Consider the following 9,538-nt stretch of genomic DNA (forward strand, 5'->3'; position numbering starts at 1 on the left):
AATGCATGTCATAGAATCTTCCTTTTCAAAAATACACATCTTTACTTTTCAAGTGTGTTGATTTTTCCATCAAATTATCTGAAATTTCCCACATTATTCATGGTCATAGAACCGGATTGTTTTATATCTCTGATTAGCAGACTACTTTAATTTAAAGAAGCAACTATTGTAGACCTATATGAATAACTTTAAGGAAGTATATAAAAAATTACACGGCAACAAACATGACTTACGGGTTCAGGTGTCATCTAAAAAATCTATTAACAGTTAGGGTATTCTAGTTCGGAAGAGCAGAACAAATAAGTATATTGGCTGTGATAATAGTCAGTGTCCTTACTCAGTTTCCATTCATAGTTGTACGCCGTTCAATGAATGCCACTCCCTTTAAGCAGTAAAAAATATGATGATGTTCTGTTAAAGTCGTGTATGGAAAGCAAGAGCAAGATAGCCCAATATGATATATGAATTGAAGAGCTTAAAGGGGAAAGGTCGATTCTAGAGATACATTATACATAACATAACTATTAGCACCTTTGAGTACCCAAAGTTGCAAACTTTCCCACGAGATGTTGGACTCTCATCCAAGAGAGTCCTTTACAGTTTAAGATCACGGTGACAAATTTCCTGCATTTCTAGCATCAGTTCACGGGCAATTGTTTTCTGCCCTGGTTTCCTTCGACAATTTTCAAAAGAAAAGCGCACCATGAAATGACAGTAGCAGACCTTCAAAAGTAGTTGCTGAAAGAAGTACCTATTTGTTGACAAGAAAAAGCATACAAGTTAAATGATTACATCATTATAGAATAAATAAATACAAGCACCACCGGTTAAATTTATTTTTAATGTAAGTGTTGTACATCAGCCACACAGGCTGCAAAGCAATTCTCAACATTCAATTCAACTGGAATCACCAAGTAATAAACATATCATGAAAATAAACTTTCAGTTGGTCGATCTGCACATGTGTAGGGGCAGTTAGTGGCAAGCTTAAAAACCAATATACTGCAGCCTCAAAATATTGACGTGAACTATATGGTTCAGAAATTAGAACACGTGCCATGTTCTCTAATCAATTTATGCCATTAAATCATTTAGTCAAGCAACCACCATCCCAATTGCAATGCAGAGAAAAGTCTAATGCATAATGCTCATCATTCTGAAATGTTGGTAGTCCAGGAACACGACATGAAACATTACCATTACAAGATGTAACTCATGCAGAAATCAAGGTTATCCCTCGCCGTGTTGTAAGCTCAATCTGAAGTTTACATCGGTGCAGGTTGGCCTTATCCACCACAACAGCTCTCATAGACAACAATAGTAGAGAAATGCAAGTTTAGAGATCTATCAGTAGCACACACACGAAAGAAATCATATTAACAACTTCATTCACACCCTATCGGCAGTTCCCTTGGTTGAATTATCAAATCAAATTAGTAAGTAGGCACGCCCCAACAAACTGCTAAAAAACCCAACCTTTGATGTAGAAGTCATGGTAACTCATCTTCTAGTTAGTCTAGAGAGTCGGATGAACACCGTGAGCCACAGAAACTTGGTGAGAACCCATCCACATCTTCTCCTGCCTTCACGACCGCCGCAAACACGTGTTGGGTGCACCTCGCTGTACACGGACGTACCTGCCGCAGTAGAGGAGGAGTGGCGGGGGCTGCGACCTGGTCTCGCGTCCATCAAAAGAGGATCGGCGGGGGCGGCCTCCTACGTGGAGCAGCATAGCTGGCGTGTGCGGGGGTGAGAAGCACCGGTGGGCTGTTGCCTGGGTAAGAACAGGGCAGGGAGTTGTTGCGGCCGCCGGCTAGCGAGGGGCGGCGTAGCGGGAACCGGTGATAGGGGGGGGGGGTTGAGTTATGTGGGGGCGATTCGATCTGGAGGCGTGATCGCACAGAGTTTTCGTCCGCCTATTGTAATCGCTAAGTGCACCCATGGGGTCACATTAGATTAATCTGGTCTGTTAGATTAGATAATCAGACGATGATAATTGACTGTGTACACTAAACGGGGTGGTTATAGAAAAGAAAATGTTCTCTTGTTTAATAGTAGTATATAGATATATTATATATATATATATATATATATATATATATATATATATATATATATATATTTATCTACTAATAAACCACGCATCGCTTCTGGTGGTACGTCATAAAAACAACCCTCGAAGTTGGCAATAATTACCCACCAATGCCATCCGTAAGTGGCAAAAACGATTCGTTTTTAATTTCTAATATCGCTCCAGGGTTCTGTTATTAAAGGTGGATACGATATAATAGCACCAATGCATGAGCAGCGCGATGGCTGAGGCAACGATGCTCCACACAGGAGACCAGGGTTCGATCCCTGGTTCTCACGCTTTTTCTCTTTCTTTTTACCAAGCGCAGTAATGGGCCAGCCCATGTGCGGGTCGTGGCGCCCCCTGTTTTCTATATCTTTTTTTATTTCTATTTTGTTTTTTCCCTAAAAATAAATTTCGGATTGATGGCGCCCCCTATTTTTTATTTCTTTTTACTTTTTTATTTCTGTTTTGGTTTTTTATCTCAAAATTAATTTCGGATTTCCAAAATATCAAACAATTGCGAGTTCTGAAAAAAAGTAGGAAAATGGTAAACTGTTTGTGAATTTAAAAAATATTCTAAAAATCAAAAAATGTTCATGACTTAAAAAATTGCTCACAAATTATAAACAAATCACGATTTCTAATGATTTCATGAAATAAAAAATGTTCATGATTTTTTTAAATGAGCCAATATTCAAAGCATATTCAGGAATTTAAAAATCATGTCCATCAGCTTTTAGAAAATGTTCACAAAAATTAAAACACATCCGTAAATAATGAACAAAACTAATTGTAGGTTCCATAAAGGTTTTATTAGGAGATCTATATAGCTCGTTTTATGATTTTATTTAGTCCTTCGCGTTGGGTAAAAAGGGTTTCCGTGTTTTGTACAACGCTGAACCCAACAAAATTGACATAACTTTCTAAGGGTTTGTTTTTGTAAGCTATATTAAAATGACTAAATGTCTATTTTGCTTCCATACACAGTTATGCTTATTTTCATATCACAATAGTGGTTATGGTAAACACCGCTACGCTAAGTCCAGACGAGACACTTTATTTATCAGTATAGCTCAGGCAGGGTCCGTCAATGCAGTTTGCTCAGCCACAAAATATTTTGTTGTGACGCCTTAAAAAATCAAGTCTTGATGAGCATCATATTGTTCGTTTTTGAAATTACATTTTAAAAGTGTCTTATCGCATCATGACATGATTTGTATATACTTTGTGAATTTGATTCATACTTTTTTATATCTACCACACATGTATAACTTGATAGTTTTTTTCCGTTGCAAGGCACGGGCATTTCCAAAAATGTTCGCTAAATCAAAAAAAGTTCGTCAAATTCAATAACTATTCCACCCAATTTCTAAATATTTTCATCGATTATAGAATGTTTGCCAGTTCAGGAAAATTGCTTAAAAATGTTCACAATTTTTAAAAAATGTTTGTAAATAGCAAAAAATATTCATAAATTGAAAAAATGTTCTTGATTGTAGAAAATGTTCAGAAATTTGTAATAGTATGTTGTTTGCGATTTCAAATATGTGCATGAGTTTAACAAATTGTTCATAATTTCAAAATGTTCATGATTTCGAGAAATTGAGAGAGATATTGTATCTCGGTGATGCAACGAAATGTGATCATGACCATTTGAAATTATGAATTTTTTTCTCCCGTTGCAACGCACGGGCCCTTTTGCTAGTCTTTACCTACTAATACACCGCCGATCGCTTCTGGTCGCACGTCGTCGCTAATTTTGCAAAAAAGTCCCTATGGTTTTCGATATTCAACCCGCGATCCTTTTTAAAGTGAGAAAAAAACGTTTCGAGCCCAGATCTGGCCCGCCCAGGCCCGAGTGCCGCCGTCACCACCAGCGCCCGACTCCGAGCTCCTCCTCCCGTGCGCCTCCTCCCTGGCCTCCCTCGCGCGTCGTCCGGCGACCGGCGCCGCCGCCGCCGACCACCCAGGTCACGCCGCCGCTTCCATGCCTTTTCTCTCTCTAATCTTCTTGTCTCTCCTCTCCAGGAGCTCAGCGCCAGCGCCATGGATGTCCAGTCCTCGAGCTCTCCTCGGAGGTTCGAACGCCGCCACGGGACCTCCACCAGCCAGATCCGGCGCCTACCTCCCGGATCCGCGCTCCCTCCACCTCCTCTACCCGATCCGGCGCCGCCGAACCCGCCATGACCTCCACCATGGAGTTCCTATAGCTCGTCCCCTGCCTCCTCGTCCTGTGCTAGAGGGAGACGCCCCTCCAGCGCATCCAGGACAAGGCCCACCACCAGCCGGTCGTTGTTGCACTCGCCGGCGACCTCACCCTCCCCTCTGCACTGCCCTCCACCTCAACTAATGCTTCTCATCATCAGGGATAGATTTAGCTGGTCATAGCTTGTGGATGTTCTCTGTTAATTTTTGCACACAAGGTGTTTGTGTGTTTGTCCAAGCCAATGTTCATGAGCTTTATCTTTTCTGTGAGTACTGCATCTTTCTGTCCATCTGATTGTTCCATGTTATACTATCTGTTGAAGAAAATAAATCTGTATTATTTACCTTGATTTTTCTGATTGTAGATAAATGACATGGCTGAGAAAGTCCCTTCAATGAAAGGAGGAGGAGTATAGTCTTGGCCATGGCTGGGAAGGAAGGATAACATGTAAATTGAGGATTTTTCAGAGAGATTAGGACTGCTTGATTTATCAGAGAGAAAACCTTGATCAGGAGCTTCGTCGATGCAGGCCTTCATGCTGGACAGAGGAGGAGAAGAAGGGGGGCACGTCGAAGGTGCCGGTGGAGCGCGCCGTCGAGATCGTTGATGACAGCGACACGGGCGAGGCCGGGGAGGAGGTCATGGTTGATGCTTTACTGCCTGAATATGTTGACCGGGAACAAGAGGGTAAGGTGGATGTGAGGGCGGAGGCGCATGCCATGGTGCAGGATGTTGTGGAAGCCTAATTATTTGAGGAAGTGACAGCCACTGGGAGCATGGATCGACAGACTAGACAGCAGACCAAGTCCATTGATCGGCTGATTCAACAACGAAGGAAGAGGCAGAAGGTTATAAAAACGAGCTTGGGGATTTACTGACCTGAATCTTAAACAGGGCCGCCCTGCTGGTGGACTCAAGCTCCAGGTTTGCTCCTAGCACGTCTTAATTAATTACATTGGCTCTTGACAAAATGTCTAGCATCATGGATAATGAATTCATTCTGTGATGCCACATAGATATGCAAAGTCATAGTCCTGCATGTATGGACATCTACTGATACATACAAGCCGATCGACGGGCACACACATTAGTAAGTTCTGCTACTAGCCTAATCAAGAGCCTTTTATACAACCCCGCAAAAAAAGAAGCCTTTTATACAGCCTTGCAGATTAAAAATGAATTGAATTATGAGCATCTGACAACTACGATCAATTTCCTGGTTATACTTCCTGAAATAAAGGTGGCCGACCAAATGAAAGGATGGATGCTTTCCTTTATGTGAGATTATATACATTATCTTACTTGATCTGCAATGTTTCTTTGGAAATTTTTTTGAAAGACACATGACACATAGTTTGCTGGATAGGTCTAAGATAAATATTTCAGTTATAGGAGGATATTTTTAAATGGGTAATACTATTACCGCCATCTGCTTGGCCTGTTGTGCTTTCGTTAGAGCTTTCATATTTCAACACAAAAAAATAACAATGCAAGTTGGGACCAGAATAGCACACACATCCTCAAAGGAAACATCAGTTGGGAGTGCTCAAGTATTCAGTTTCTTGGATGATGTATTATGTTCTCGCTTATCATGTACTCCCTTTGTAAACAAATATAAGACCTTTTATATAGATAACTAAAGTAGTGATCTAACAGGTCCTATATTTGTTAGAGGGAGTATGTTTCTAGATATCCGTCAACTCCAATGTTTCATTTATCTACTCTCTGAATATGAAGAAGATAGGCTTGCAAAGTAGCTTTTTATGTGAATAATGTGACAAACATTTATGTCTTATAACTGCAAACATTTTTTTGTTTAGTCCGTCACCGAGCAAATGTTTGGGAGTTGGAAATTATTTGGATACACATGATCTTAGCAAAGAAAGATTCAAACATACTACAACCAAAGGACCTCCTTCACTCTCTGTGCAACTACAGAAATTATCCTTATGAGCAGCACCCTAGGTTTAGTTGTGGGTTCTAACATATTAGAGATGTGGTTAGAATACCTACTGCTCTGAACAATTAAGTGGTTTGTATAAACCACCGATCCCCTCGTGCAGTGTACAATGTGATATGGATCATCATAGGATCAAACTTAATACAGGAAGTACACACTTAATTGTTTCTGAACTATACTACTTTTTATGTTCATTCTCCTGTCCTTTTAAATCTCTAATTTAGTTGCAAGTATTTTATTTGTTATCGTTTGGCTTCTTAAGAACAAATCTAGCAAGTTTGGCTTCTTAAGAACAAATCTAGCAAGCAACGACTCGACTGATGAAAGAGATGTTGACCATCTTTGCTGCAGTGAGGTACCTTCTTGATCATGTTACTAATCTGTATCTACATTATTCAGATGTGAAACTCATGCTTCTTGAAACATCTGCAACACATATGTGCACTCTGAAATGGTAAAATATTTGCATTCTATAGTACTTCAAGTTTGTGTAGCATCCCCATATTTCCTGCGACCCAGTTCCTTGAACTGGCTAACCCTTATTGATGTCATATGTCCTGAACTGACTCTCATGACCAAGTTCCTCAACACGTCCGCCCCTCACAGGCATGTTGTGCAGTGGCTCAATTCATCGCATTATGATTGAACACATTTGGACACATTAGGATTAGGTGAACACTGAACACTGCCAACATCGGTGAGGGTGGTCAGGAAGAAAAGCCAAAACCACCAGACGAAGGGGCGCTGGTCTCTGGTTCTTTGCGAAGGCCACCGCAGCTCATCTCCAAGACCTCTGCTGTCGTGTGTCCCCCAAGTTCTTCACCGAATCTCCTCGCCCGCTGGCTGCTGCTCTTCTTCTCCCTCGAACACATCTCTGCTTCTGATCCTCTGCTGCCGCCCCTAACCTGCTGCTTCTGCTCTCTGATGCTGCCCTCGACTGCTGTACCGCTCCTTCTCCAACGAACTGTTGTTCCTAATCTTCTCTGAACCCAAACTGTTGCTGCTCCGCTTCCTCTCTGAACCTCAGTCTGCTGCTGCTTCTCTGATTCAGAGTAAACCAATAAGCAGGAATTCTAGGTCGTTTTTCCTTTGGTAACAGTTATTGTTAGTTCTAAACAATTTTTCAGGGCCACGATTAGGCTTCCAAGGGTTCAGAAAATGATGAAGAAGCCTTTTATATCACACACTATATAACATCATGGAATCACAACCTTATAACAACTAATTTAAGAGGCTATGTTCTGGTTTGCTGTATCTCCACCAGTTTGGGTTGGTCTGATAGCTAACCTAAACTGAATAGGGAATCAGGAGTACTTTAGTTGGTATTGAAAGTGGTATGTTTACTTTCAAGCTGAAAATCTTTGCAAGTTTGGTCCTGGGATATTTAATGCTCCCTTTTCTTATTATCTTCCAATCATACTATACATATTTAGTTTTTTTTTTACTTTCTCTTGACAAGTGAACTGAATTATTCATGGAGAATCTGGTTATGGTAAATTTTATTATGGAGATTCATCCGATGTAATAGAATAGCTTTATTTGCTAAAATCAATACATAACTATAGTGTTGTATGGTTACAACATGTAGAGTTTTGCAAGTGAGAGTTACAGGAAGTCACTATTGCAAGATGGCATTCAATTAACACACGTACAATCGACTGATCACTGTATCTTTTTTTGCTAATTTAATTTGAAAAAGCTATTGCAAACAATTTTTTCTTCTGAAATCATATACTCTGTTTATTTCTAATGTGATTTTGTTACTGTTTGTATGGTATTTCTCTGTCTAAATTTTTTGTTACATAAATCAATCTGCATATATGTGTGCAGGCTGTGAATCGACAAACAGCCCAGAAAATATGGCATGCTACATACCCTGTGAGTCTGTGACAGTACATTATCAGAAATACTTATATTTTTGATAAACGCATCTCTCATCCATCATGACATAGATGTGATGCGTTGCAAGTGTTTTTTTTCGTTCTCTCGCGATGCGTCGAGTACATGATGGATGGTCTAATCGTTCAGTGTGTCATGTGTACTCAGTCACTTGTGTCATCTTCAGATTTTAGAAGTCAAAATTCTAGCTTTAGCTCTATATTTAAGAATTTTTCTACGGCAAATGCAAGAAAAATAAAGCGTCCTTCTGCTCTCATTATGAGGAAGTTCTGAAAAATTGAGGCATTTGTATGAATTTCTATTCTTCATTATAAATTATCCTTTCAAGTTTAGAAAATAAAACATGATATACTCTGTATGTCTCTGTTCTACACTACCACTACCATTTTATTGCTGCAAAACGCCAATGAAAAAGTCATTACTATTTTCCACGTTTTTATACAATCAAGCTGAAAGAGCAATAAAATGATCTGTTTTTGACATCGCCTCAGATCTTACCGAAAGGCAATGTGCTTATAATGTACATCTAGATAACAATAATGTGTTTGGGAATGATTCATTTGTCGACGGCCAGCCATGTGGGGTGTGAGGGACGATACTTATATCACTTAGTGGCCAAGGGAATGACATCACAAAAGTTTATCTAACATCCTAGGAGAAGATGGACACATGTTCCTATATTGCTTCTCTACAATTGCTTTCACCATTTGATCATCCATGTAATTTATAGCATCCATGCATAGCTTATCCATATGCTGTTTGTATTCACTTATTCCTTTTGTTGACATGGCTAGGAGGCTACTATGAATGTCACATAGATTGTAATTTAACCTCCTTACAAATAATTAACGTTCAAACATTCCAGTGGAGGAATCTCAAGACTTAGGAATGGTGCCCCGACAATTGTGAGCGGCACAAAGGAAGGGCCGCCATCACCAAGGAAGTACGCTGACAATTGTGGACTCCAAAGAGGAACAAGCTCTATATTTAGTGCATTAAGTTGCTATTTTAAATTCTGAGAGGTGTTGAATTTTGTCGATTTCTAAGACATTAACTCGGAAGAATTATTATTTTGCTTGATGTAAACTCAGATTAATTTGTCATGTCATTTGAACCGAACAACCTTTTTGTGACATCACTTCATGATTTTTGTGGGATATTTTTTTTACAGGTAGATTTTTGTGTGATATTCTGTCACTTCCATGTACCAAGTGGACACATGTTGCCAGCTTATTTTTTTATCTATCAATTCGTTATATGTTATCAAATTCCACCGAAGTGCATATGCCAGGATACACAACATATATTTAGATCCTCCACCATATGACTTAGAGGAGATCTAGGAAAAGATGGAACTCAAAATCATCTCTGGTTATAGTTAGAAAATGCTCATCGGCAT

The 9,538-nt window shown here is 39.8% G+C and overlaps 1 long non-coding RNA gene across 3 annotated transcripts; it reads left to right on the forward strand.

Moving 5' to 3' along the window:
- The first annotated feature begins 3,922 nt into the window (after nucleotides 1-3,922).
- Nucleotides 3,923-9,258, forward strand: LOC123088258 (uncharacterized). Of its 3 annotated transcripts, none has more exons than XR_006441800.1 (4): nucleotides 3,923-4,545; nucleotides 4,645-4,727; nucleotides 4,810-8,118; nucleotides 9,005-9,258. It is a non-coding gene; the product is annotated as an uncharacterized lncRNA (long non-coding RNA). The 3 variants fall into 3 exon arrangements; XR_006441801.1 differs by having other exon boundaries at nucleotides 4,810-5,204; nucleotides 5,297-9,258; XR_006441799.1 differs by having other exon boundaries at nucleotides 4,810-9,258.
- The last annotated feature ends 280 nt before the right edge of the window (nucleotides 9,259-9,538 follow it).

This window comes from Triticum aestivum, chromosome 4A, assembly GCF_018294505.1.
Source record: "Triticum aestivum cultivar Chinese Spring chromosome 4A, IWGSC CS RefSeq v2.1, whole genome shotgun sequence".
NCBI lineage: Eukaryota > Viridiplantae > Streptophyta > Magnoliopsida > Poales > Poaceae > Triticum > Triticum aestivum.